The sequence below is a fragment of the Cebus imitator genome, unplaced genomic scaffold (assembly GCF_001604975.1).
Source record: "Cebus imitator isolate Cc_AM_T3 unplaced genomic scaffold, Cebus_imitator-1.0 Scaffold42, whole genome shotgun sequence".
NCBI lineage: Eukaryota > Metazoa > Chordata > Mammalia > Primates > Cebidae > Cebus > Cebus imitator.
Window position 1 is genome coordinate 18,267,831 of NW_016107357.1, and position 7,180 is coordinate 18,275,010.

The following is a 7,180-nucleotide window of genomic DNA, read 5'->3' on the forward strand; positions in this document are numbered from 1 at the left end:
GGTTATGAATGGTGACAGGTTCGTTCTTTCCATCCAGTCCCTTCATGGGCATCAGCAGAAAGGCTGCCCAGGCTTTCCAGGGAAAATGCAGGGTTTTCCAGGGTTGGGGGTTTTACCTTTAGTCATGAACTTAGGTAAAACTTAGTGACACTTGTGGAGTCAAATCTGAAACTTGGCCTAATTCTCCCCTTGTAATACCCATGAATTTAATAGCTCACGCATAGTTTATGAGTGTGGAGTATCAGGTCTGTACAACCGGCTCAAATCGCTGATCTTTCACTTTTGCTTACTTTAGTGTTAGACTCTGGGAAGGTTGTGCAGTAGGACCACTCACTTCAAAGCATCAAAGAGTTTGACAGGGTTATTACAATCCAAAAACTGGGCTTAGGTGAATCTTAACAAAGCAAATCTACTTTTTGCTGGTTTTCACATGCAACCTCTTATACCATTAACTTCAGATGATTGGCACAGTGAGTAGCTACTAATGTATTCTTGCCGCGTCACTATGTATTTAGGGAATCTTTAACACAGCTGTTTGACACAAAACAAGTTAATGCCTCTGTTAAAGCCATCAGGCTGGGACTCAGCAGTGTCTATCCAGGGAATCCTTCAGGCTACACTGTTGATGTAATGCGCCATATTGGTTCCTTGGGTACAGTTAGGGTTTATAATGCCAGTTTGTATACAGGAATCACATAACTCGTTGATCCATGTAAGGAGAGTGATGACAGGTACTGATGAATCCCAGGAGCTTTGCTGAGTGCAAGCAGTCGATGCTTGACCAAGATACCCTTTAGGAAAGTGGTGATGTGTGAAACGGAAATGATCTACACCTTCTCCCAGGCTGCCTATGACAGCAGGAGTGTTTGATCCCTCAGCCCTGTGTTCCTTCCGTGCTACACATCTGCATATGCATGTGATTCCTCTTCCTGTGTGTGTGCTGACAACTGCTTCTTCAATAGTGTTGGGGCTCAGAAAAGGATACTGCTAAGTGAACGCCTCAGCAGCAGCCTCAGAAACAAAAGTTTCTCTCTGACCTTCTCCTGCCTGCCCTCCGGTCTCTGGTCCCTTGTGCTGCCCTGGGACCAGCCACAGAAACTAGAATCTTTCCCCAAGCTGGGTCAGAGAAACCAGAACTGCTTTCCCCAAAGCCAGCCATAAAAGAGAAAAATACTACTTTAACTTTCCTCCCGCCTTTCTGTGTTAAAAAAAAAAAATGGCCATAAAGAAGTTATGTGCTGGGCACAGTGGCTCATGCCTGTAATTCCAGCACTTTGGGAGGCCAAGGCAGATGGATCACAAGGTCAAGAGATTGAGACCATCCTGACCAACATGGTGGAACCCCATCTCTACTGAAAATACAAAAAGTAGCTGGGTGTGGTGGTGCGCACTTCTAGTCCCAGCTACTCGGGAGGCTGAGGCAGGAGAATCGCTGGAACCCGGGAGGCAGAGGTTGCAGTGAGCTGAGATCGTGCCACTGCACTCCAGCCTGGCAACAGAGCAAGACTCTGTCTCAAAAAGAAAGAAAGAAAGAAAGAAAGAAAGAAAGAAAGAAAGAAAGAAAGAAAGAAAGAAAGAAAGAAAGAAAGAAAGAAAGAAAAGAAATTCTGTGACCTACCTTGTTTGACTGTAGGTCATCAGACCTCTTTATTCCAGAGAGGATCCTGCCCCATACCCAGAAGAAAGGATTGCCCAAAGGCCAAGAAAAACATAGACAGACAGGACTTGCTGGGTTCCCCACTCCATCTATTGCTAATAATAATAATACTGGAACATGTATACCTTTATGCATTTTTTAATTTATATATTATACCCTTTTAAATGTACATAATATACCTTTTGAAATGTATATATTATATCCTTTTTGTCCAAGCATATTTCAACACAGCTGTCCATACTTGGTTGAACCTAAGCATAAAAACGGACAGTTTCGGCCAGGTGTGGTGGCTCATGCCTGTCATCTCAGCACTTTGGGAAATTGAGGCAGAGGGATCACCAGATTGGGGATCACGAGGTTCGAGACCAGCCTGACCAACATGGTGAAACCTCGTCTCCACTAAAAATACAGAAACTAGCTGGACGTGGTGGCACACCTGTAATCCCAGCTACTGAGGAGGCTGAGGCAGGAAAATCACTTGAACCTGGAAGGTGGAGGTTGCAGCAGTGAGCCGGGATCGCGCCACTGCACTCCAGCCTGGGCAACAGAGCGCGACTCCATCTCAAAAAAAAAAAGGACAGTTTCCTTTGTATCACTGGATCTTCATTGTGAAGGTTCCCGTGTCGCATAAATCTAGAATTAAATACATTTGTATATCTTTTCTCCCATTATTCTGCCTTTTGTGAATTGATTTTTCCACAAAACTTATGAGGGCAAAGGGAGAGTTTTTCAGTGGCCCCTATGATGGCAATGGGCTTCACACATTTACAGCAGTTCCTGGGAGCGTGTCTTGCATAGCCTCAAACACCCTTTAAGAAACTGCTGATATTTCTCCTGATCCTCTGTGTGAGGCCCTTCTCTGGAGAGGACTTGTGAGCTCTGCGTTGTGCCCTCTTGGCAGTGCCCACTGGCAGGCTCCCTGTCTGCCGTGTATGATACCTTTGCTGCTTCTATTAATATTTGATTGCATATTAATTTATTTACCTTCTCACCTTTGAATGTTTATAGCAAAAATACACTTAATACAGTCATAAAGTATGAGTTAGAAGGCAAATGTTATCACCAGAGAAATATGTTATGGCAGGCGTTTAAAGCCACAAGGAAGACTTACTTTCTTTTGCAAGAATCTCGAATCTTTTTTCTTTTGAATCTCTTTAGGATCTATTGCTATCAAGGTTCTATATAAAAGAACCTCTAATAGGTATCAAGGTTCTTTTGCCTCTGCAAATGCACAAATGGACATACATGGCAAATGTTGCCTACAATTTCAGGGGCTTCTTGAAGTCTCAGCGTTTATCAGTAGATATCCATGAGACCCATGTTGAGACCTTTGTTTAAGACTTTCTTTTATTTACGGGATCTTAGCTGAGATAAGAAGGAGTTTTGTCACTCCAAGTATGTGCCCCATGAGGAACATTCCTTAGGGCAAAGAGTTACTGGTCCCAAAGAAGAAAAAATTTTCATGCTATAGAATGTATTCAGTGACCCAGACCCAGATGCAAAACAAATATCTTTCTTTGAACAAATACTTTAGTATGGCCTCTGATGAGTAATTTGCTGAATTGAGGCAGTGGTGCTTTACTTTTGAACTACAATAGGGGTGATGAATGACTATAAAGAGCTTAGTACTTACAGCATATTGTGACCTTTCTTATTATCCCTTAATACACAGCAAATCCAGCCTTTGCCTCCTTCACGATTACTGATTTCCTTAAAGATGCTTTAATTTCATATCCTTCAAAATGCACCATTTTAAGGTGAAGATAAGAGAAAATCCTTTCTCAGGTGGAAGAAAGAGAAACTCATTTCGTGTTCTCTCCTGGATCCCTTTTACACATTGTAAAGCAGAGGATAGAGTAAGAAGTACTGAGATAGTTGAAAGATCAGGGGCTTGAATGAATTAGGTCTCTCTCTCTCTCTCTCTCTCTCTGTTTGCATGCATGTGTGTAGAGATGGGGTCTCGCTCTATCAACCAGGTTGGAGAGTATTGGTGCGATCATAGCTCACTGCAGCCTCAAACTCCTGGGCTCAGGGGTCTTCCCCGCCGAGCCTTCCGAGTAGCTGAGACTACAGGATGCACTATTATCCCTGGCTAATTTAAGAAATAACTTTGGCTAGGCAGGGTGGCTCACACCTATAATCCCAGCACTTTGGAGGGGCCGAGGCAGGAGGATTGCTTGGGCCCAGGAGTTTAAGACTTGTCTAGGCAATACAGCAAGGCCCTGTCTCAAAATAATAATAATAATAATAAAATAAAATAAAATGAAAAAAAATTTTAAGAGATAGGGTCTCTCTATGGTGCCCAGGCTGGTCTTGAACTCCTGGGCTCAAGCAAACCTCCCACCTCAGACTCCCAGTAGCTCCCTTGTGCCCTGTCAGAATTAGCTTTGGGCTAATTCTTAAAACCCAACCTCACCATATACTAGCTATGTGACTTTGGTCAATGTCATACAACCCCTCTAAATCCCCATTTCCTGATACAATAGTTGGGAGGTAATGAAATAATATATGTGGACAAGTAGATAATTAGTTTTAAATATGTAATGACTTCTTAGTCTTTCTATTCTTTCGTATTTTTTCCCCTTCAAAGGCTTAAGGCAATTTACAGATGTCGGGGGAAAATTTAATTAATTCATTCATTTTTGTTCACTCAATTCCATCAACAGGTTTTGAATACTTAGACTGCGTGAGGAGGTGACCCTGCTCTGAAAGGAATTACAGCTTGATAACATATTCATAAAAAAACTAACCCTGGTTAGGATGTGACACTTCCTTGAAGTTCCCTGCGTTGAACCTGATAACTAAGCACTTTCTCTTTTGGGAGGTCCTTGCTACATTTTGTAGCTAGGGTATAAGAAAAAAAGAAGAAGAGAACTTTAAAATTGTATCTCAGTCCTCTCACATAGAATGTGTAAAGGCATTTACAAATCCGTGGTGTCCAGATTGGAAGGCTTGAGGTAAGAGGATGGCCACATCATGCTAAGTATTCCCTTCGATCTGACTGAAACAATCAGCTGATCAATAAAAAGCCCAAATTATTGGTTTAGCTTATTCACTTGTGGACCTAAATAACTGCTGAATTTGCATTATTTAGTCTTAAAGGCTACTTAACATCTTAAAAATGCAAACCTACGGTAAGAACCATTAATGAAAACTGTCACCATTAATGACTCCTGTTTTCAAAATTTCAGTTTAAAAAGACATTTCTTTTGTTCCAGTGGCTCCCTAGTCAGCATTTAGATACAAGTGGAAGAACATTAATTTAAACCTTAGGGGTTCCTTTTAGTCTATGTTAGTTTCTTTAGGCATTTAACTTCAAAGAAATTATATATGTTCCAGGGAGAACAGAGTACAATACATTATTTTCAAAGACTTTAGTTGCCATTATATATATTTTCTTCTTTTTTAAATGGGACTCATGAGTAACATTTTTCTATTTTTAAAAGTTAATAAGCTCAATTCATATTGCTTGCATTGAAAATGAGGAAATTATAAAAAATTCTAAAGAATTGCCTCAGAGAACATGACTTTTAAGATGTCAGTGGAAATTAATAAAGATGGTTTGATTTTTAATTGTGTTAATGCAAAAATATCTGCAAAAATAAAACACCCCAAAAACAACAAAAAAGAAAGAAAAGCTTCCAGATTTTTGAACTCAGAGGATCTCAGAGACACTGGAAATGTTGAAAAGAGCTTCATTAATTTTACTGGAAATTTCTGAAAATAGAGTGCAAGAATCAACATTTTTTTCCCCTAAAATATTTCACCTTTTTAAAGAGGAAGCTTCTAATGTCAGGGAAATCTATGCAATTGGAGCCATGATGTGGCTATAACAGATAACCAATTTCTTTTATCACTGAATTTAGTAAGGAGGTAATAAGAGAGAATATTAGATATTTAAGAATTTTACCATTTTTTAAGCTCTAGGAAAAAATGACTTAGCTGTTCCCATTTCAGCCCTTCCTCCCCCTACCACTAAACTATGGTGTTTTTCTTCTACGGCTGTCCTTTAGGCGGAAAGTCTCAGAATTCAGTTATCAGAATTCTCTTCTCACTAATGCTTGATAGAGTTTTTGTTAAGTTCCTTCCCAGGACTTCTTTTCCCCCTCAGATAATAGAATGCTTTGCAATCTAGGAAAACAAATCATTTTTGTTGGGAAAAGGACAGAACTTCTATACTTGGCAAGAGGAGGCAATTTAAAATTCTAAAAAGATTTTTTCCTGATGAGGCCAATTTGAAAAAAGGACATTTATACTCAGTGCAAACAGTTGACATTGCCAGTAAACATGATGGATGTCTTCTGCTGTTATTGCTGCTGCTGCTGTTTGAACAAAAGCTGTTCTGGTCACTATCTATCTCCCCTGTTTAACAAAAAATATCCAATATGTATGTAGTAAGACCTGAAGTGCCAAGCGAGAAAAAGGAATTTTGCTCCCATGGGGAGGCTGGCTGATTCATAGTAATTTTAACCAAAATTATTCCTGTGAAGTTAAAAGATTTTTTATAAGTATGTATAATATTCAAACAAAAATACCCAAGTCGGCAACGTGCGTAGTTTATTTTTGCCAATTGAATTAAAATTGCCCCCTATTAATCACCCCCAAAACTGTCATGACATAAGTTCGAATTACCTTTCCAGCTTTGGCAAGTTTCACTATTCATCCTCCATGCGCACTTCTGTGCTTTCTCCAAACAGGAAAACTACATCGAAAATGAGGCGAGATTTTTTGGTTCTGTCCCTTTCCTTGTCTTTTTCTCAGCTCACATCATCTCCTGCAAAAACTCTGCCAATTCTTTAAGATCTAACTCGTGTGGCATGCTAAAATGGAAACAATGGGATATCCCAGATTTAACACTTTCTTTTTCTCTAGAGGGCCGGGGAGGTCACTGGCTGGCTCTGTGATATTGGGACTCTTCTGTGTGGCTATGGCTGAGTGCTCTAAGGCCTCTTTTTGCTAGCCAAGCTTTCTCGTCTTATAACCTGTTTTGCCATTGTAACCTGTCTTGCTGTGATCTAAGCCCCCATTCTTTCTGTAACTTCAAGATGGTATTCAATCTTCTGTACCCCCTCGGGTATGGGGTGATCACTATGTTACTCTCTCCTGTGTGTGTGTTAGTACATTGGTGTTCCTTTTCTTCAATTCATCTGCCTTTTGTGAGTTGATTTTTTAGTGAACCTTTAGAGGGTAAAGGGGAAGTTTTCCCTTTGTCCCTCCAAGGCCAATTCTCATCAGCTTTCTCAAGGACAGCTAACATCCAGCTCTCTCCACAAACCAAACTTGCCATCTTCCCACTGTGAACCCAGAAAATCTGAGACAGACCTGTTAATTTAGAAAGTTTATTTTGGCAAGGTTGAGGACACGTGACCGTGACACAGCCTCGGTAGGTCCTAACAACATGTGCCCCAAATGGTCAGACCACAGTTTGGTTTTATATTCTAGGGAGACATGAGACATCAGTCAACATTCGCAAGAAGAACATTGGTTTGGTCTGGAAAGGTGGGATAACTGGAAGCAAAAGTG